The sequence below is a fragment of the Meriones unguiculatus genome, chromosome 1 (assembly GCF_030254825.1).
Source record: "Meriones unguiculatus strain TT.TT164.6M chromosome 1, Bangor_MerUng_6.1, whole genome shotgun sequence".
NCBI classification, from domain to species: domain Eukaryota; kingdom Metazoa; phylum Chordata; class Mammalia; order Rodentia; family Muridae; genus Meriones; species Meriones unguiculatus.
In genome coordinates, this window is record NC_083349.1 from 169,411,865 (window position 1) to 169,435,401 (window position 23,537).

Genomic DNA, 23,537 nt, shown 5'->3' on the forward strand with positions numbered 1-23,537 from the left:
ACGCTCATTCTATGGAATGTACTAAAGGCACATATGCATCTGTGATTTTTATGTAAAAATGGGCAGATGAGGCATCTGTTTTGCTGTCAGTGTTATTTGTGCAACCGCTTTTTAGTGAGGGCAGGACCAGTGTGCTGTATTCTAGTAGCGATGAACATCACTGACACCCAGTTGCAGTATTTCCCAGAATCCTCTTCCCTGGGAGTATCCAGGAGAGACCATCCAAGCAAAGAACTGACATGAAAGGAGAAAAGACCAGAGTCCTTCAGAGGCAGCCGCAGGCAGAAGACTTCAGAGATATGGGGATTGTAGTAGCTTTCAGGAGAACTTCCTGAGATTTTTCTCTACTGTGTTACAGGCTGGCAGGTGGCAGCAGTTTCGAGACTCAGGAACTTTTCAGTTTCCCTGAGAGATCAACAATCATGTGCTTCCTTCCGCCAGGCTGACAGAGTCAGCAATGGCTTCCTCTACCTTTGTTCCAATTTCTGCAGAAGTTTCAGTGTCCTGTCATAAAACTCTTCATGCTTGGAAGACAGAGTGATTTTTGTTTTCCTGTTAAAATCCTACCTGATACACTGATTAATAAAGCATTAATGCAAAATTAGGAACAAAATGTAAAAAAGTTATTAATATCAGATGCCAATATTATTGACTATAAAAAATATATTCAAATGGAAGAATAAAAAGTATAAACTCCCCCAGTAGACAAAATGTGATTCTCCTGCAACAGGAGGAACTATGGCTGAAAACTCCTGTTGAAAAGACAGACCTGCTTGGCCACAGGCCGATTAGGACTTTGATTTCAGGGAGGTTGGAATGTGGCAGATCTGGGTCCTAATTGCAAATTATCTTGACCCTTCAATAACCATTTATTACCCACATTTGTATGTGACCCAATATCTCTATGGCTATTTGGTAAATCCTGTGGAATGTATAAACAGATCATGAGTTTCCACCAACCGATAGGCTAAGAATGCCATCAGATAGCATCTGTGGCCTAGAGCTGAGATTTCCTCACGTTGCTGTAACCTGCATACCTGATGTTTTCACCAATGTATTTGAAAAGTTTAATGATTTATGATTTTCTTTGTTCGGGTTACTATAAAGATTTTATGAAACTGTTATTATATTGGAACCTGGAATGTGGGATAATGAATCTATGTTCCCAGGCCATGATCAATAAACGTTTATTATCCTTTTTAAAAAATTTATCACTATTTAATTAACTATAAAACAATCAATTAAGTGCATAACTATTTATGTTTATGTACTTGTACACATATTAAATAGACAAAGCTATCAAATACACATATATGTTCTAGACAGGTATAATATGATTATTAACTAAATGAGTTTATTGTAAATATTTGTTATATTTACATAAGCGGTACCATGACGGCATTGCATAATTTGGCTTGAGATATTGCTCTGTCTAGGGACCACAGGTGGAAAATATGCAGGCTCTGTATTCTTGCAGTGTCTTCTGGGAGCTAGCATTCTCACACGTGGTCAGCACTTGCTGTGCATCAGGTACGGTAAGCAGAAAGCGAAGCCTGCTTGAGGCACCAAACCAAGTTTGGAAGCACAGGCTGTCAGACGTTTGATCCACGCACTTGTCCACGCAACAGATTTTGTGAGCACTTACTCTCTTCTAAGTACCGTGTTAACGTAAAAGATGCAACAGTGACAGAGTGGACATGGCAACTGCTAAGATGCTTAATGTGCAGCTGCAGATACAGACAAGGAAGCAGCCGGATCTAACCAAGAGCAAGGTACATCGTGATGATGGAGGTGCATCATGATGATGGAGGTGCACTGTGCCATAGGAGCACTTACAGAGTATACCTTACCCAGAATGTAGGACAGGGGCCCAGGAAGGGGGCCACTTCTTGAGAAAGTGGCTTTAAAACTGAGAGGTGAAAGCTGAACAGGAGTGGTGCGAAGGATAGAGGAGATGAAGATGTCTTTGCCGTGGAAGAAGAGCAAAAGACAGAAGAGGCCCAGAGAGTCTTTCATCAATCTCTCTCCTGGGATGGTAGCCATCACAGTGAACTCTGATGACTTTTATGCAGCAGAGATACATAACCTGGTTTGTGATTTCAAGCATGCCGCTGACTAAGGGCCAAGAATGGATTTTAAGAGATTAATGTGGGCAGGCCTTCAGAGTGGTAGGTATAATAAGCAACGACCATTCCCTCGTTACTTGCATGCAGAAGAGTTAAGAGCTACCAGAAATTTCTTGTGTGTGGCTGGCGGAGGTTAGGGAATGGGAGAAGTCAAGGATGACTCATCCTTTACATGCGGAAACCGAAGCTTAGATGGATTACACGGCTCACCCAAGGTCACAGAGCCGGGAAGCAGTAGAATCAGGAGGCAGACATCCATGTATCTGCCTCTGGAGCTTTTGGCCTTAACTCGACGCTCTGTGATACACACATCAGAATACGGCCTCTGATCTCCAATCTTAAAAAATAGACTAGGTGAGGTACGTGTGCTGCACAGGTTCTCTGCTTCGTATTGATGTAAAAATGTAGGTTGTTGGCTTAGTATTTGTTGGGAAATAATAATGACATATTCCCAAATAATAATGACGTATTATTTCCCAAGTTGATTAAATCCATTTCCACAGACTCTCCCTCTGTGTGTATGCAAGTTGTGATTGAAGAAAATGGAGGAAAAGAAAAATAACTAATATCTACCCCTCACTAAGAGTTTGGTTTAAATTTAAAGTAAAGCCAAGAGTGCTCACTGCTCTCGCAGAGGGCCCAGGTACATACAGTTCCTGAAACCCACATGGCAGCTCACAACCACCGGTTACCCCAGTTCCAGGAAATCGGATGCCTTCTTCTGATGTCTGCTGGCACCGGGCACACATGTGGTGTACAGACATATATGTAGCCAAAATATCTATATCCATTTAAAAAAAACCTTTAGAAATGTCATTTCTCTTTTAATTTTTACAGAATATAAAGCTGTCACTCTGGTACCTCTGCAGGCTAAAAGCCACAACCAGCTGTCACATTTTGTTTGCCAAAATGACTAAGGTAATGGTAAGGCTGAGAAAGCAGTAAAATAATTATCCTGTAGTCCTTCCAACTTATGTCTTCCGTTATATTTGAGACTCAACGGGTCCCAGATAGTTGGAAACAAATGCTGACATGCCCACGGTTGTAACCGTTTGCTGGTGTGTCTTAGCCCGCCCTCCCCAGAGCAAGCCCCTCTGCCAGCTCCAGACACTTGAGGAACTCGGCTCATGGCTTTGTTTCCCAGCATTTCAGAGGTCCTCACCAGCCCCGCTCAGGGAGGCTCTGCATTGCCCCATACTCTCTCCAGCCTTTATTAATCAACCTCAGGTCCGGATGCAAAAAGTATCCCAGATTCTTCTCTCTTTCCATCTAACCAGCCACTCCATCTCAATGATACTGCTTTCTAAAAGCCTATCTAATCTTGTCTTTCTTCACTTTTTTTTTTCACTGCATTTGGCGTCACAGTACAGAGTGATTCCAAACTCCTGACAGATACTGACTTTCATGATGGAAAAATAAGATGCTAGATTTCGAAACTCATAGGAACTCAAGAGTTTCATAGCACTTTATTGATGTTCATCTCAATCATAATTATTGGTCATGATAATAAATAGCAAATAATTATCTTTTAATAAGGCTCTACTGAAAATTTGAGTTTTCCCATAGAGCGAGAGAGAGAGAGAGAGAGAGAGAGAGAGAGAGAGAGAGAGAGATGATATTAAATGCTTAGCCATAACTGTTTAAAATAAACCAAAATTCTGTGGTAAGACTAAACATTTCAATGATATGTTTCATTACAAAAATATATTTAATGGTTGTTACCTGAAATATAGTTTGATAAAGAGAAAGCATTAGAATGGAACATTAACTCACAGAAAATGGAAAATAAAGCTAATTTTAAAATGAATAAATAAGCTGCATGTGTGGTGCTTGTGTTGTTTGTAATTCTGGATACCCAGGAGGCTGAGGCCAGAGCATTGTTTGAAGACAAGACACCAGTAGGGGTGGAAGAGAGGGAACAGGATGGGAGCCTACTATATACGGTCCTGAAAGGCTCCACCCAACAGGGGATTGAAACAGATGCTGAGACTCACAGCCAAACTTTGGGCAAAATACAGGAAGTCTTATGGAAGAGGCATGGGGTGGATAGAAGGATACAGAAAGGACAGGAGCCCCCAAGGAGACCAAGAAAGCTAAACAATCTGAGCCCAGGAGGACTTGAAGAGACTGATGCACCAACCAAGGACCATGCATGGAGAAGACTGAGACCCCTGCTCAGATGTCCCTGCTGAGCTGTCCATAGGCAGCTCAGTGTCCATGTGGGTCTCTGAGGAAGGAGAACAGGGCTGCTTCTGTCACGAACTCAGTTGCCTGCTCTTTGATCACTTCCGCCTGGCAATTCGGCCTTGCCAGGCCACAGAGGAAGAGGAACCAAGCAATTCCTGATGAGACTTGATAAGCTAGGAGCAGATGGCAGGGGAAGAGAATTCCTCCTTTCAGTGGACTAGCAGAAGGGAATAGGGGGAAAGATGGAGGGAGATTGGGACCAGGAGGAGTTGAAGGAGAGGCTACACTCAGGATATAAAATGAATAAATTTTAAAAATAAAATAATCATAAATAGAAAATAAGAGACCAGTTTGGACAACATTGTGAGACTTTCTTTCAAGACTTTTTTTTAAGTGTACATATTTTTTAAATTAAATTTTTATTTTTTATATTAATTATGGTTTATTTACTTTGTATCCCAGCTGTAGCCCCTTCCCTCATTTCCTCCCAATCCCATCCTCCCTCCCTCATCCCCCCTCCCCCCCTCTCTAAGTCCACTAGGTCCTCCTCCCCTTCCATCCGACCTTAGATTATCAGGTCTCTTCAGGACTGGCTGCATTGTCCTCCTCTGTGGCCTAGCAAGGCTGCTCCTCCCTTGGGAGGGGGCATCAAAGAGCAGGCCACTGAGTTCAGGTCAGAGACAGTCCCTGTTCCCCTTACTAGGGAACCCACTTGGAAACTGAGCTGCCATCGGCTACATCTGAACAGGGGTTCTAGGTTATATCCATGTATGGTACTTGGTTGGAGAATCAGTCTCAGAAAAGACCACTGTGCCCAGATATATTTGGTTCTTATGGAGCTTCTATCCTCTCCAGGTCCTACTAACTCCCAATTCTTTCATATAATTCCCTGAACTCTGCCCAAGGTTTGGTTCAAGACTTTTCTTAAAAAGAAAAATAATATTCCAAGTGTTTAAAAAGCATTCAAAATCATATTTATAAAGCATATGAAGGTTATTGTTGAAGAGTTTTGATCTTTGGGAAGGATCTACATTTTAGATATAGAAAAGTGTCTTTCACTTTTTGATATTGGTTGAATTGGTAGGGTGAAGATATAATCAAAATTATCTTTGAGTTGTATTTTATTGCTTCAATTAAATTTTTTTTTTTTTTTTTTTGCCAATGGAGTTGTTTGTCTGTTTGCCTTCTGTTCATATGGCTAGTGAATAGATGTTTCTTTGATTAATTACAACTGTAGGTCATTTTCTGATTCTTTTACAAGAATGTTGTATTTGTCCATCAAAATATTTGAAAATGAACTGAGTGCCCAATACAGGTTTAAATATTAGAAAATGCCAATGAATATTGGGCAATGCTCAATTAACATAATGTTCAGATCCTCAAACAAGATCGTTGGCACCCACTGGGTATGTGTGACAAGATTGCCCACTTGGGGGTCCAGTTTGCTTCCAAAACTTGTTCTTTCTTGGCGAGCACTCTTAGGATTTGTATAATGTATAGTTCATGCAGAACTACAGATATTTACTTTATTTGCAAGAATGACTTATTACCAATAGACAAGGACACAGAATATGTTCACACCATGGAAATAGCCCTAAGCCATGACTGATTAGCTCATAGCTGCCTCTTTCTTTTACAGCATGGCCCTAGTTTCCAGTCTTAATACTCACCCTTTGCAGCTCAGAATTCATGCTTTTACTTTTATGTTGGTGTTTGTGAATTCTCTTGAGGATGCACTGTCTTGTGTTTATTACTAAGCTAATTCTTGTCTCATTAAAACAGTTCAACTGTATTTTAAAATAAGCTTAGAAAAACATATATACTTCTCTGTAAATGTCAGAAATTCCCTTCTGGGAGCACTAGTATAATCTATTTTCTACCTCATCGGCCTCATGTCTTAGACAACTTCAAATGATTACTTTCCTGGTCTCTGACAAATTGAGTTAAACATTTTAGCAACTACCATTTCCCCAAACTCCACTGCATGTTTCTTACAAGCAGGAACTGATCTCACTAGGAACACTGAAGAGTCTCTGTAGACCCCTGACTAACAGGCATGACTACAGCTGGGTTTAGCTGAGACAGACAGCTCAGGAGGTCTTCCTTCTGCTTCCGGAAACTGGGAAGGTTGAAACAGCAAGGCCGTTCTCCCAGTGAAAATTTTTAGAAATTCTAGATAGCGAATTGCTATGAAATTTTACAGCAAAGCTGAGCTCAGAAAGATAAACAAAAAAAGTCTTCAGGCAACGCAATGGAACAATATCCCTGAAAGCTCCCAGCCATGGCACTGAAGCTGATGGACAGCAGCAGGATTGGGGTGTGCAGGGTGGAGGCTGGTCCAGTGAGGGACCAGGAGTTAAGCTGGGCTCTCCGTGACCATGTAGAGGTTAAAAAGGTACCCACAAAGATGTGTCATGTGCTCAGCAAGTCAGTCTACTTATTATTATTTAGCTTTTTATTGATTCTTTGTGAATTTCACATCATGCACCCCAATCCTACTCATTTCCCTCTCTCTTCGTATCCACTCCTCTGCCTTTGCAACCTCCCCTGTTAAAAAAAAAAAAAAAAAAAAAAAAAAAAAAAAGTCATGTTGTGGAAGCTCCAGTGTGTCACAGTGTATCCTTTTGTTCATACTTTACTTGGGAATGTTCATTGTAACCAGCCAATGGTCTGGTAGGAGGCCTCTGGTTTCTGCTCCACTATCAATACAGCATCCTCACCAGGACCCCTCTCAGATACCTTCTTGTTGCAGTCCGAAGCCAGGCTCACCTAAGGCCACCTTTCCAGGAACAAATGGGACATTATCTTTTCACATAGGCTTTTGCCTCTTTCTCTTTCTGCTGATGCTGTATGCTGTGTGAAGGGCAGGGTTGTGCCTAACACGGCAAGAAGCCACTGGTTAGGGCTGCAGTTAGTAAGGTCTAATGAGTTCAGTGCATGACTGGAAGAAATGTTATCTTATGTTCAAGCCATAAAATTCTGAATGGTAAATTTAATGTGGCAAGAAAATTTTTATCTTGCATACCCTGGGCAAACTTGTACTTGAGATCATCATGAATGATATGTAATAACAACTTCTGAGAGGTACTCATTGGCAGCATGATGAATGAAGCAAAGTCACGAGCAATGAAGTAACTAGCAGTAGACAATAATGGTTTTGCGAAACTGCAGAAGTAAGGAAATCCATCTTGTTTCCATATTACGTGCGTTACAAATGATTTCAAATCATATACAACTCTGAATTTTGCAATTCATTTTAAGTTGAATTGTTTATGTAGACAAAGTCCTATCAACTTCATATAACTGAATAAAATGAAAAAAATCTATTGTGTATATGTGCCACTCTTTCATTATCTATTCATCAGTTGATGGACAGCTAGGTTGCTTCCATTTCCTGGTTGTTGTGCACAGAGCAGCAGTTAACATGAATGAACAAATATACCTGTAATAAGATACAGAGTTCTTTGGGTATATGCCCAGGAGTGGTACTGCTGGATTCTATTTTTGTGCTTTTAAGGAACCAGCCCACTGATTCCCACAGTGCCTGCACTAGTTTGTAGTGAGTCTAAGTGTTTTCCTTTTTCCACATCCGTGCCGGCATTTGTTGTTTTAGATGTTAGCCACTCTGACTGGAGTAGCTTCTTTTTGTATTGGATGGTGGTTAACACAAGGCCCCTAACACAGAGACTAAGAGATGGTGGAGCACAAAGCACTAGATGAGACATCCATTTTGCTCTATCTCTTCCCAAGGCTCAGGGATCATCTCATAAGAGGAGGAGGAAAGATCTTAAGTTAAAATGTTAGCAGGTGATTGCAGTGGAACAGTGTTTTCAGGACACAACAGGGCTGTTGTGCTCATGAACCCCAGCTGTTGTAACTGCTTGTACAAGACTCATTTAACATCAAGCCACCAAATCCCAGCATGGATGGAGGAGGGACTTACAGAAGTCCCACCCTTAGCTGGGGAGCTACTGGCAATTGATAGCAGCTGGAAGGGAGAGGGTTGAATTTACTCAGGGATGTGGCTCCTGTAGCTCTCCTTAAATCATGCATATACTTAAAAGTATTAACTAGACTCAGTGAGTTGTTTAAAAACAAACAAAACAATAACAGCAACAAAAATATAGCCCATGAAATATGAAGGGAAAGGTTATGGAGAACACAGCACAAGCTGTAGAGAAGAGTGGATTTGATCAAAACATTATACACATATAGGAAATCCTCAAATTAAAAAAAAATTGTGCAGATAAAAAAGTCTTCCCAGGATGGACATCGGAAGAGGGAGAAAATGGAACAGGACAGGAGCCTATCACAGAAGGCCTCTGAATGACTACCCAGCAGTGTATCAAAACATATGCGAGACTCATAGCCAAATTTGGGCAGAGTTCAGAGAACCTTATGGAAGAAGGGGGAGATAGAAAGACCTGGAGGAGACAGGAGCTCCACAAGGAGAGCAACATAACCAAAAAATCTGACAGGGTCTTTTCTGAGACTAATATTCCAAACAAGGACCGTGCATGGGGATAACCTAGAATCTCTGCACAGAAGTTGCCCATGGCAGCTCAGTGTCCAAGAGGGTTCCTCAGTAATAGGAACAAGGACCATCTTGACATGAACTCCTGGGCTGGCTCTTTGATCACCTCCACCTGATGGGGTGCCTTACCAGTCCACAGAGGAAGACAATGAAACCAGTCCTGATGAGATCTGATAGACTAGGGTCAGATGGAAGGGGAGGAGGACCTCCTCTATTGTTGGACTGGGGAGGGGCATAGGAGAAGAAGAGGGAGGGAGGGTGGGAATGGGAGGAGATGGGGCTACAGCTGGGATACAAAGTGAATTGTTGGTATAATGTTCTTTTAAAATGTGTACATGTGTACACCTTACCCTTGTTCATTCAAATTCTGATCCCCCCCACACACACTCTCTGGTTTCAATCCTAAACAGCTTGTCTTAACTTGGTGTAAACTTCCAAATAAAGTAACTAGACACAATGTTGAGCTGGGAGGAGCCAGAGGACAGGAAATGAGTGGGAGGAGCTAGAGGGCAGGAAATGAGTGGGAGGGGAAAAGGGATGAGGAGAGCTTGGAGACAGGGCTGGAGGGGAGATCTTGGAGGATGTGGAGCATGAACCAGACCTAAGATTTCACAAAAAGCAAGTATAATCTAAATGTTAGGAAACTATTAGGGCTTGGAGGTTTAGGATGGAGTAACTATTGCCGAGCATTGTGTTCTAGGTTAACTAAATAAACCCAGTCTCTGTGTGGTGATTTGGGTATACAGCTGTTTAGGACTCATACCAGCATTACTAAAAGATAAACCAATAGTAAATATTAATCACCGCCTACAACAGTGAATAAACTGTAATTAATAAAAATAAAATTAAAAAATTCTTCCCAGGACCCTAAATACTTTAGTGGTGGCTGTGCCTTGGCTTCTTTCTGCCATTTTGGTTTTGTGTGTTTTCTTCTAAGAAGAATATACAGGAATGGATTCTGAAGCTGTGAGCTCTAGGAAGAGAAAAGATTAAATTGGGCTGAATTTATTGTCATTGGAGCAATTACATGGCATTCTAGATTCAATATATATTGACTGAGATACCAGAAATTGTATTTGCCAGAAGGCTGGTCTCAACACTAGTCTAACAAAAGTTCCTCAAAGTTTACTGTGTAGAAAAACCACCTGTTGATCTTGTTATAAATGCAGATTCTGAATTTGTAGGCCTGGCGTATGCCTGGCATTATGCATTTCAGACAGATTCTAAATCATAGCTCCTACTCAAATATTAGATACCTGCAATCCATCACATAGAGAAAACATCCTAAGGTCTGAAGACAAGAAGTGGGACAGATTTAACATGAGCAATTCAGTCATCTCGGGGAAGTCCCAGAGAATAGCCCTTTGGTATGATATAGAAACAGCACTGCTCAGAAAAGTACAGGAACTATTGACAAGGTGTTGTGGCTGCGGGCCACAGGCCAAAGACTGTGGTGTTTGGTGTTGTGACGGAATCAGCTTCTCTGATTTCAGCAGAAATCATGTGTTACAAAACGGTAGAGGACTGGTGGTGACAGCGCTTAGCTGTCAAACGGGGTGAACAAAATTAGCATTAAAAGTTGCTAGGTCTCTTGCCTGATGCACCTAAAACAAAAAGGGGGAACTGTAGAGAGCTGCGGAATGCTGTGCCTTAAAGATGGAGCTGGTTTCCGCCTTCCACCTTCCCGATGGTGAGTCTCTCTGTCACGAACAATTCCACATTTGGCTAAGGCTGAGGATCTGGCTTGCTTCCATGTATGTGGACCTATCTTCATTGCCCACGTGGCACGCCTGGGTTGGCTACCCAGAGGCTATTTAAGCTGTGGGCTGGCTTTCCCCAGGGTCAGATGATTGTTCAAGGTTCCTGAATAAACTGCATTGAAAAAAAAAAAGTTGCTAGGAGAGCGCCGCTCCATGTCATTCCAAAGTGCACATACTGAATCCCCCAAAGTGGTGCTGCTGAAAGGCAGGGCCTTTCTCCTGTGGTTAAATCATGAAGGTGGAGGCCTGGGGACTGCGATTGTCCTCATGAGGTGCCGGGAGGAGTGCTGCTGTGAATCGATGTCTTCTAGACATGGCGTGGCATGGATGTTGTATTTGTGAGCTTACTTGCATAAAAGCTGCATAAAATCAAGGCAGTCCATCATTCCAGCACGGATGGGGGAGGGGCTCATGAGGTCCTCCCTTAGCTGAGGAGTTATTGGCAGTTGATGGCTGCTGTGAGGGGGAGGAGCCATTGTTCTTGAAGGATGTGACTGCCAGGAGGTTGCTCAGGCTCAAAGGATAGCTCCACACCCAAGCACATTCAGGCAGCACTGGTTAGACTCTTTGGTTTATAAAGGAAGAGGACTTGAAGATGGGAGGGGTATATATTGAAGGGTGTCCAGGTCTTAGAAGTAGGAAGGAGGAGTTGGGGATGGGTAAGATCAAAATACACTATATATAAAATACAAATTATTATACATTAAAATGTATGCCGAAATACATTATATATAATATATATGTATGTATGAAATTACCAAAGAGTAAATTTAAAAAGTTCCTTAAAAAGTAAATAAAGGGCAGGTTCCCCTCTCCTTCTGCATGTGAAGACAGTGAGAAGGTGTCATCTGGGAGCCTGGCCTTCACCAGACATTCAGTCTGCTAGGACTCTGGTCTTATGCTATTCGGCCTCTATAACAATGGGAGATAAATTTCTGGTGCTTGTAAATCACTCGGACTAAGGTATCGCATTAGACTATTCCCAACATACCAAGGCAGATGTGCAATCTGTGTTGTCAGTCATACGAATCCAGATGATGACAAACTGACCATAGTCCCAAAGAAAATACAATGGCCAACCAGCCTACAGTTGTACTGATGATATAACTGGAAGGATTCTACATAAGAAAGAAAGAAATTTGATCAAAGTCACAGTAGTGGGGTGTCACAGCCTCATGCCAAATCTCAGAAATACCAGTCCAAAAATCATGACGCTTTTATATTGAGGAGTGGGTCCTCCAATTCTCCCCGCCCCCAACACACACACACCACAGTGAATATTTTCTCAGACATTGAGAATTCAGGTTTATCAGGACAATGGAAACCTAATGAGCCGAGGGGTCATGAGCACTGCCCTTGAGCCAATTCTCATTTTTAAAGTTCTAAAATTCCCCACAGCCCAATGAGTGGAGGAAAACCAGTATTGGGTAATGGATGGACTCATGATGCAAACTCATTTCACCATGGGACTGGTGAATTTCCGAAGCTAACCTGTCATTACTGCCCCACCCAGGGCTGTATAGTGGAATTCATGCACGCTTCATTACATGGATGTTGGCTCTCTGATCCAAGGCATGTGAGCTTAGTAGATTAGAGTGGGCCCAAAAGAGGTCCTTAGAGCTGACTTTTTGTAGGACATTTTACAAATACTTTTCCCATCAAGAACTTTTAAGGGCAGGGGATGGTGATTCCAGTGACATCTTAGTTTAAGTCACGTGTTTTGTTGATGGAAAGAGGGATTGTGGGTTATTTCAGAGTTAATCTGAGGGAAACTCCAGTCTGAGCTGTTACTTTCAACATGATGAATTTGCTGGCCAGAGTCCTTTGACCTGGAATCTAATGTGCATCTAGATCCCTACCAGATGTTTTCTTTCCTTTTTAACTTTTATGCGTATAAATTACTGTACTCTTTTCATGTTCTCCCTTCAACTGTCCCCTTTCGCTTCCATGTCATGTCTGTGTACACAGTGTAGACGCCACATATAAATGAAAGCATTAGGTATTGACTTTCTTCCCTCTTTATCCTTTCTTGTTTCTTTGTCCTCCCTTTAGGCCTCATAGTTCCTCTTCACTTTCATGCTATATATGTAAAATTATTTAAATCTAGATCCTGCCTATGAGGGGAAAATAATCGTGTTATAGTTGCCTTTCTGAGTTTGGGCTATTTACTCAGCATGATGATTTCTACTTCCATCTATTTTCTTGTTGGTGACATAAGTTAATTCTTTATTCCTGAATAAAATTCCATTTTGCATGTATACATTTTGCATGTATATATTTCTTTATCCATTCTTCTGTTAGTAGGCATCCAGACTGGTTCCATAGCTGAGCTACTGTGATTTGTGCAGCAATAATCATGGAAATACAAGCATCTCCGTGGTGTGTTACACTCCAATTCCTTCAAGCATATTCTCAGGAGTGGTCTAGCTGGAAGATATGCTAGTTCAATTTTCAGATTTTTTTGTTTTGTTTTGTTTTGTTTTGTTTTGTTTTTTTGTGGAACATTCATACTAATTTCCATAGTGTCTGAGATAATTTACATTCTTGTTAGAGGTATATAAAGGGTTCTTTTCTCCCCACATTCTCATCAGCATTTTCTTTCATTTGTTTCTTGACGGTAGCCTTTCTGAATGAGATGAGCTGAAACAGTTTTAATCCACATTTTCCTAACATCTAAAGGTTTTAAAGATTTTTTTTCATGTACCTATTAGCCATTTGCATTTCTTCTTTTGAGAACTACCCAGTAATTTCATTCTCCCCTGTACTGATTGAATGGCTGTAACATATGTTTTCTATTGTATTCCCATCCATAAAGCAATCGGGCATAGACCTAAAACCGTTTGCTTTTATAGAGTAGGGTCAGCAGTTCACCTCCACTGTCGTTCCTCAGAGGCATGTCACTCTCTCACTCTTTGACATAATTTACACTGAGGGATCTCGAGGAACCTGATATTCCACACTGCCCAATTCTGCAACATTACAATGAGGACAGTATGCTAATTATATCTGTAAGCAGGAAGTATCACAGAGCACAAATAGCATAATAAAACACGCAGATACCGGCAGAGAGAGAGGAGATAAACCCCATGAAAGAGAAAAATGAATTTCAAAGGCTATGTGTGTATAAACGGTGAGAAGCCATTGGGATCTGTCTACCAGGTCATTCATAATTGTGTCTGTTTTTTAATGAGTCCTGGAGCAAAGGACTCTAAAACTGATTCATGTCACAACATAAGCTACTCTGCTGCTGTGCATTGTGACCTACCATTCCCAGTGGTGACTGAAGTGTCCCTCATAGACAGAAAGGATTTAGGGGTCCTTTCGTAATAACCAGTGTGAGTTACAGGAGAGACCCCCAGGGCTGTGAAGAAGTGTTGTCCGTCTTCTGCTGATCAGTACATGAAGCAGTTCTGGTTGCTGTTACACTGTACAGCACAGTGGAAGCACAGTGTCTGGCACAAATAGCTGGGACTGGAAACATCCATCATAAAAAGGATTTTTCCTGGATCCTCTATATTGTAAAACTGGATACATACAGTATGTCACATAGATAGGGCATGTCCAGAATATGCAAATGACATGAGCAGGTGACTTAGGCTGTCTCCTGTTATGTCTTCACTGACTCCTTTGACACTATATACTCAATGCACAGCTATGACCTTGTGGAGCATTTAAATTTTTTTTTATTAATTATTTATTACAATGTATTCACTTTGTATCCCAGCTGTGGCTCCTTCCCTTGTCTCCTCCCAGGGCCACCCTCCCTCCCTCTTCTCCTCCTATGCCCCTCCCCTAGTCTACTGATAAGGGAGGTCCTCCTCCCCTTCCATCTGACCCTAGCCTATCAGGTCTCATCAGGATTGTCTTTCATAGTCTTCCTTTGTGGCCTGGCAAGACTGTACCCCCACCCCCAGAGGTAGGTGATCAGAGAGCCTGCCACTGAGTTCATGCCAGAGACAGCCCCTGCTCCCCTTACTAGGGAACCCACTTGGAGACTGAGTCTATGGGTTACATCTGTGCAGGGGTTTTAGGTTCTCTCCATGCATGGTCCTTGGTTGGAGTATCAGTCTCTGCAGGAGCATTTTATGACTTCTAATGAAGAAGTAATACTTCCAGGTCTGTTATTAAACCAAGTCTGTGAGGTCCATGGGCAGTGGAAGAAGGACAAGGCCCTACATGGCAGTGTAATCACACTCAGGATGCCCTGAAAAATTATGGTGAAGAGAAGTCACTCCAATCAACAGAGTGAAAGTAGATGTTTTTCATATATCTGTGAAAGAGGAGATGGCTTAAGATATAAATTTAGGACTGGTTTGGGGGCAGTTACTAACAGATTGGCCAGCTGACCAGAGACTTCAAAAAGAAAAGATTAAAGCTTCCGTCACAGAGAATCTTCCTTTTCTTGCAGAAATGTGGAGTTGAAGGACATCAGCTATGGAGGAGGCCTTCAGTAATCAAGTAGAAGGTGACCATCTCATATATATATATATATATATATATATATATATATATATATGTATATGTGTGTGTGTGTGTGTGTATATCATATATATTGATTTACCTGTATACAAGAAGTGATAATATGGATGGAAACTCCACAAGTGAATGAATAATAGAAGCAAGTTAATAAAAATTTGAGCAGATACTTTGCCAATGAAGATATATTATGGTTAATCACATGAAAGATTCTCAAAGCTATTACTCATGGTGAAATATAAAGTAAAACCACAATTAGATATCACTTATACCCATTAACATGTCTGCAATTAACAAGACCGACCACACCAAGTATTGGCATGCATGGGAGGCAATTAGGAGATGTATGCACATTAGAAAAGTGTGGAGATTCTTAAAAATAAACATACCAAGCGTCTGACCCAGCCGTCCCACCCCATGGCATTTCTCCAAGAGAAACAAAACACACAAATGAAGACAAAGGCTCATACAAGAGCTCTCATAGCATCTAATAGCCTCAAACCAAAAACAACCCAAATGCTCACCAGCAGGTGAATCAAACAAATCCAGAATGGTTGCCGTGCTGCAGGACGGTAGACCTCATCTCTGCAGGAGAGCAGATGAATCCACAGAATAGAGAAAAAGAAAAAAAAATATCTGTGGTGTGGGAAATGAAGGACACAGTGTCCCTCTGAAAGGCTTAGGCTGCAAGGATCCTAAATGGAAGAGGAAAACACGAAAAAAGCATCTGTCTAAGACAATTGGAAAAAAATTGAATGCACACAGGATATCTGAAGACAGTGGGCGATGCTGCTTTTCCAAGGCATGGCGATGGGGAGGTGTCCGTATAAAATGGGCTTTTGTTCTCTGGAGGTGTGTGTTGAAATATTCATGGACCAAGTATCATAATATGTGTATACTATTTTCAGATGAGGTACCAAAATAAAAATGAAGTGTGAGCCGGGCCTGGTGGTTTATGTCTTTAATCCCAGCCCTAGGGAGGCAGAAATAGACAGATCTCTGTGATTATGAGGCCAGGGTAGTCTGCTTAACAAGTTCTGGGACTGCCAGGGCTACAGAAAGAGACCCTGTCTCAAAGGAGGCAGGGAGAGGTATGTGTGCAGGCAATGAGGAGACGGTGAGGAAGGGAAGAGAAGGGGAGAGAGAGGAATGGGGGAAGGAGGAGGACGGAAGGGGGAGAGAGAGAGAGACTGTCAGGAATAAAAGTTTTAATTTGCATTTCTCTGATGGTTAAGGCTAGTGAACAGTTTCAAAGTCTTCTCAGCAGTTTGTGTTCCATCTATTGAGAACTCTCTGTTTAGTTCTATACCCCATTTTCTAATTGGAATTGTTTTTCTGATGCTCAGGTTTTAAAATTCTTTATCTATTTTAGTTACTTACATCGTTTTTAGATGTATAATAGGTAAATATCTCTGACCACTCTGTAGGCTACCTCTTTGCTTGAACAATGGTGTCCTTTGCTGTGCAGAAGGTCTTCAGGTTCACGTGGTCCTTTTTATTAATTGCTTTTAATTAGTGCCTGTGCCACCCAGTGCAAGGTCCTTGATCCATTTGGGGGTCGGTTTGTGTAGGGTGATAAATATGGATCTATTTTTATTCTTTTATATGCAACTGTCCAGTGTGAGTGGTACCATTTGCTGAAGATTCTGTCTTTTCCCCAGTGTGTATTTTTTGACTTCTTTAAAAAACAAAAACAAAAACAGGTGGCCATTAGTGTATGGAATTACGGCTTGGTCCTCAATTTTATTCCATGTACTGACATGTCTGTGTTTATGCCAACACCATGCTGGTTTTGTGCTCTATAGCACAACTTGAAATCTTGGGTAGTGATACCTCCAGCAGTTCTTCTATTATTCAGGATTGTTTTAGCTATCCTGGATAATTTGTGTTTCCAAATGAAGTTGAAGGTTGTTTTTACAATTTCTGTGAAGAATTGTGTAGAAATTTTAGAGACTGCACTGAATCTGTGGATTATTTTTTTTTTTTTGGTAGGATGCCCATTTTCTCAAGCCCACTGATCCATGATCATCATGCTTGTTTTCTCAATATTAATCCCACTGATCCATGAGCACACTACCAGAAAGAGAAGGCCTATCTATATTCTCTGGTTTGTTTCTTCAGTGTCTTAAAACTTTTATTATTTAAGTCTTTCACTTATTTGGTTAGGATTCTACTAAGATTTTTTTTTTTCTTTTGATACTATTGTGAAAGAAACTTTTTTCTGCTTTATCTCTCTCTTCATCTCTTTCTCTCTCTTATACACACATACATCCACATATACATAATCAAATACTTTTAAAATTTATTGTCACTATTCAATTATGTGTGTGGTATATTAGTGCAGGTTCTTACAGAGGCCAGAGGTGTCAAGCTGGAGCTGAGTTACATGTGGCTGTGAGACGCTTGATGTGGCTTGAGGCCACATCTGTCCTGCTACCTGTGCTATCAGTAAGGGTTTATTTACACACAGCTTCTCCCTTCCAGTGTGTGTTTTTTCCACTGCAATAAGTAAAGTGTCTGTCTCGGATTCTATGGCCCATAGAACATAAAAAGATTATCCGGCTCTAAACATAAAAATGTTTACTAACCCTTGAAATAAACCAATGAAATAAAGGTTCAGAGAAAGGTCTAAGATTATATGCACAGAAATGACATGTGAAGTCAAGGATAGGCTATTTAATTAATGAATTTGTGCCACAAATGGGAAGCAATAAAGGTAGATCCTTCTTTATGTCTATCTATAAAGTATGTTATATATGTTTTTTATATTATACATAAATTATATTCACCAGAATAAAAAAACCTGGAAATTTAAAGTCACTGTTTAGATAAAATCCTATTCAATAGCTTATGTACAAATTTGCTTGGAAATTTGTGTACACAGTTGTCAAAAATAAAGGGTTAAAAAAACACTCAAGATTTGTTAAAATAATATGTAAAAAGCTTACAGCAAAAGACTGCTAGATATAACTGCAGTAAAGTTTATAACCATGTACAATAAAGGAGACTATTGATTGTATTAAAGATGCAGAACGAAATCTGCCAAAATGCGTAAGAGGGTCAAGTTTAATATACATAATTTAGAAGAAATTAGAAGTTAATGAGGAAAAGGTCAACACTAAAGAAAAACAGTAAAAGAATACTTCAAAAAAGACAACTCACAGAAAAGGTAACATGGAGTTGTTGAAAGATTTGTTATTATTATTTATTATTAGGGAAATTATAATTAAAAATTCACAGCTATTAATTTAATGCTTTTTTAAAATTAATTAAATTAATTAATTTAATTAATGTAACATTGTTGCTGGCAAGAATGAGGGGAGAACAGGTCTGACTCATTACTGGTTATAGATACATTCTTACACTCCCCTTAAACCTTAAAAAGTAGCCTAGCAACACTTAGTAACAATGAAGAGACTAAACCCTATGACCTAATATTCCTTCCAGGAAGTTTTTCTTGACAACTGTGTGCACAAGTGCCTAAAGAGACATTTGTGGGTCTGCCCAAGGTGAACTTGTCAGTGACAGCAATAAGCCAGGCCTAATTCATTCATCCATCATTCAAGATACGTCCGTTTTTACCCATGGGGAGGCCTGGAGATTACACAGGAATGCTATGATTTCAAGTGTCAGTCTGTCCTAACTGGCATTTTCTTCAAGGTTAGCTGCAATGTGAACATAAACCCATGCTCATGAAGATTTCAGAGTCTGGTGCATTAAAAAGCACTGTGATAGATCACATTTTTTTCTTCCCCAAATTGATCATTTGAAAAAATATTACCTCACGGCGTCATGTGAATCTTCTAAACATGTGTGTATCTCATTATACAATGTCTCAAGCAAAACCACACTTTTGTCAAAGTCACCACCAGTCTCACCTAGAAAATCATCAGGTGCTGGGATGCCATCCTGCTCCAGGTGACAGGCATGTGTCTCCTAAGTTCTTATTTTATCATTGGCATTGAACACTGTTGGTTGTTTTTCTTAAAGTCACACACTCACTTCGCTAACTTTGAGACCACGACAGCCAAGTGCCTAAGCCCGAATAAGCACAGGTTCTACCTTAAGATCTACTGCTAAAGGAGATGGAGAATACTGAGGAGGCCTGTGGCCAAATTTACAACTTAGGGAGAATCCTTCCAGCAGCAGCACTGGCGAGTTAGATGGGAGCCTTCTGGAGGCAGGAGGCCATGGGGGTGTTCCAGGAAGGACAATGAAGACACTGAACCAGGACAAAGGCCTGGGCGCGGAGAACACACTTGTGGAAAAGGATGAGTCCAAGCAGACTCCCGGCTTCTACCACCACATGAGAGGATTCAGCAAGATGGAGAACCCAGAATGAACAGCGTAGGGGTACAACACAGGAGGATCCCCTTTGGCTATGTCCATGTTGAGGGCTGCCCATGGGCAAAGGCTACAAGTAGCTGATTAATGAATATGAAGAGGTGTGTGTGTGTGCATGCATGAATGTGTGCATGCATGCTTCTGTGTGTGTGTGTGTGTGTGTGTGTGTGTGTGAGACTAAAGCCAGTGGTTTTTTGGAGAATTAGCTTAGAACCCAGAGCTTAGCATACTTGGTATCAGGCTTTAGAGAAATGGTGGGTGAAGAGGAGTCTACAAAGAAGACAGTGGAGGAAGAATTATAAAACGTACACGGGAACCATGGCATGTGGTATCATGGGGTGCACTGAATTCTCAGAACATGAAGGTCCATGCCAGCAAATGTGGCAGAGACCTAAGAACTAAAAGAAGTCCACACAAATGTGGGCTCCGAGAAAGCCTTTGCCCCCATTAAATTCCTGTTCCTATAAGCTTCCTGGTTCAGTGAGGGAACACACTAAATCTTGTTGCATGAATGAAACCATAGTGAACATAGTGACCGAGGACACTGCAATCGCAGTCTCGGCAGCTTTGTCAGGATGTCGGTTATATACACAAGCCCGGTAGCTGGGTATGGAGAAAGAATGAACGGAAAGGCGAGTGTGATTTTTGTTTTTCTCAAGGAACTTCTGGGTCATCAAAGGAAGTAAGGAGATAGTGTGTGAGCTTTCATGTACAGTGGGATTCCAAGCATCCCACCCAGACACAGTTGCAAGTTCAACCCTATGGATACAGCAGTAGGGTTCTGTGGAAGCATTTTGTCCCCTCTTATCTGCTCTGACTGTGCCAGTCTTCCTTCCTCTGACTGAGTGAGCACCCCTTGCTTTGAGTGTTCTGCAGACATCCCTCCAGTCCCCAGATTCCTCCGTCAGGGGCTCACTACCTCAGTAACAGATTCCTCCCTTCACCCCAGTAGTCTAAAAGCTCTACGGTGGGAGGTGCCATGTCTCGCCTGCATGTCACTTGTATCTCGGTCATAGCAAAGCTCAGGAATTGTGTGGGAACAAATGAGCAGCAGGTGCATTCTATAGGACTTTTATGCCAACCCTGCCTGGAGAAAGACGACTCGGGAATGGACAGGAAGTCATATTGGTTCTCTCTGGAGTCAGATTTTTCTCTAGGTGCAGCCAGACTGCAAGCTGCCTGCAGCCTTGGAGGCTGTGCAGACTACCTCATAATAACCATCTATTAAAACTTCAAAGGGAGAAAAATTAAAAACATGACTAGGGCTAATTGCCGGCTGCCACAAATTGGTTCCTGGGTATTATAAATGGTTTAATAGTTAGTCTAGATACCATTGCGATAGGTCGGTGCCATATATAAATAGGAACTCAGAGATGCAGAGATAACTGAGACCAGGCTGTGACCTCACCAAATCATATCTTCATGGCCCAAAGGGGAGAATTTTACATGTCTGTGTGTTTTGGCATAGTTACCTGTCGCAAAGTAGCCAAGCAAAGACTCTGGTTCAACAATTCTATTACCTAAAGACAAGGAATCTGGGTGAACTAAACCCAATGATTATTCACCATCCTGAGCAAGAGTCAGGATGCCTGGGAGCAAGATCTGGCTCCAAAGCAGCTAGCTCTGTGCCCACAGGGCAGCAAAGCTGCCTGTCTCAGTTACCCAGTGAAGGATGATATAATACTTGGGCTTATGTACCAACTTATTCATTTATTTACTGCATATGTATTAGGCAGCTGCATATTCCTGGCACCGTGGTATGCACTTCCTCCAAAAGGAATAGGACAACTCACTGTTGTCAACTGTCAGGATCAGGCAGAAGATTTCATGTGGCAAAGCTGCTGAGACCTAGCTAGGTACGGTAGGACACAGGAAGGAGTAACTAGAACTCAGTTTGGGAAGAAACAGGTGGACGCTCTAGATGGGGAGATTGTTGAGAGGGCTTTAAATGATAAAGAGGAGTTTCCCAGGCAGAAAAGAATCTGTCATCCCAGTGCTGGGAAGGCAGGGATGGGAGGATCCTGTGGCTTGCGCAGCAGTCAGTCATGCTGACTCAGCATGCTCCAGATTGATGAGGGACTGTCTGAAAAAGTACTGTGGAAAATGACTGAGCAGGACACCCAACAGCGACTTCTGGCCTTGAGCTGTGAATGGTGTTAAACATACACACCCAAACCTCCCACACAGAAAAAAGAAAAAAAAATCTACCTTGGTTCGTGGTTTTGAACTTTCAGTCCATGGCCACCTGGCCTCCTGCCTCCTTTAAAGACTGTGGTGAGATAGTATATCATAGTGGCAGGACATAGAGCAGGCTTGTTCATGAAGCAAAGATGAAGAAAGGAAAAGGCCAACCTCCTGAGATCCCTTCCAGGACACAGTCCCAAGGACTTAATTTCCACTAGGTTCTGCCTCCTAAGAGCCCCACAACACTCCATAAGTCACAGGCTGGCAACAAAGTCTTCAACACATAAGCCTTTGTGGGTAACATGTGAGATCCAAACTATAGAACAAAGTGTTAGGGCCTGGGAGACCGGGTGCTTTTTCTGGTATTTTTGACTTAGCAGGGCTTTAGGATTTGCATGTCTGCTGCTGGTGCTGGGTCTGCTTAAGGAGCCACTGCACCGCCATGTTCTTTCTGATGCCCTCGTGTCCAGGTCTACTCACTGTCACACAGAGCAAAATGGAAGGGAGTACTGACAGAGCGGAATCCAGGCAGCTTATAGAGGCTACTAGAAAGAAAACTCCTGCCGATATTCTCACCCCCTGAGACCCTAGTCCACCTTCAGCCCTTCTGTTTGCTTCATGTTACTTGACACTGGTGCCCAGTCTGCTTATCATTTGAGATTCCTTTGTTTGAATTATGGATTGTTTCCTGTTGAAAAGGCGGCCCTTGAAACTGCTCTCAGCATTTTATAATAGGGTGTTAATTTAATTATGAGATCATTTTCATAGAGAGCCCCAGGAGACGACAGTCATTTTTAATGACCTGGGAGGGTAGACTCAATCATACCTCTCCACACCCTGATGGCATGATGTTACCCAAGTCTCTTCACCTTCTTGAGCCTAGTTTCCTCTTTGGTGAAACTGGGGATAATAACACCTTCTGTCACCCTATGTTAGCTTAAGGATTGCATTGAGTGAGAGAATGTGTCTATCTATTAAGCGCTAAGCTGAAGTGCCAGAGCATATCACTGGGTGCAAACACATGTACCTTCTAGTACTTCTTTAAGCACGTTGAAAACTCCACAAGATTCCTAACGAGTCTAAGAGTTTTGTCCACCCTGCGTGGATGCTGCTATCTAGACGTGGAACTTAACGGGGATGACATGAAATATATCAGCGTGAATGCACAATGCTGGGGCTGATTCCTAAGGTCTTGAAAGGTTTGTCAGAACAGATCCAGGCTGATAAATCTCAGAAACTTCTCCTTGCTGTCAAAGTAAAAATGTTATTTGGACTCTGAGGGATTATTTTTTTTTTCCTGAGTTTTCTATACTTGTGCTATTTTTCTTTAAGTTCAGTCTTGACCAGGCTCAGACAGAACACCATCTCATGCCTTTAAACAAACCTGTGCTGAGCCACTCCTGGGAACCTTTTTCTAACCTGTGGTGGCTCCCCACCTCGAGAGACTGATAGGCCAGGGCTGGGGAGCCACTTTTCACTTAAAAGGTTTGACTTCGGTCTGTAGGAGGTGTTTGGTAATCGGGAGGGCAATGGCAGGTGTGCCTGGAACGGCAGGCTATCAGCTTACCCTCATGTGAACAATGGCTTTGGTGATGCGGTTAACTTCAGCAGCTTCGTCACAGTAAAAGAAAAAGCCCTTTCAGTAGCTTCCAAAGAAAAGAAAGGAGACATCTTCTCATTTGTCAGGGGATAATTTCTTAATTACCCCGTGATGTCTGTTCTTCCTGGTGGGTCCTTAAACCAGATTTGGGAAAGTGAAGTCTGGTGTTTTTTTCTTTCATGACAGGGGTGTGTGTGTGGTGGGGGAAGGACATTAGCAACAGGGTAGGTTTTCAACACCTTCCTCTGCAGCTGAAGCGGGTCTACCTGACACCCAAATAAGGGGCCTCCTAGGCAGCATTTGTCTCCCAACAGGAGCGGCAAGAT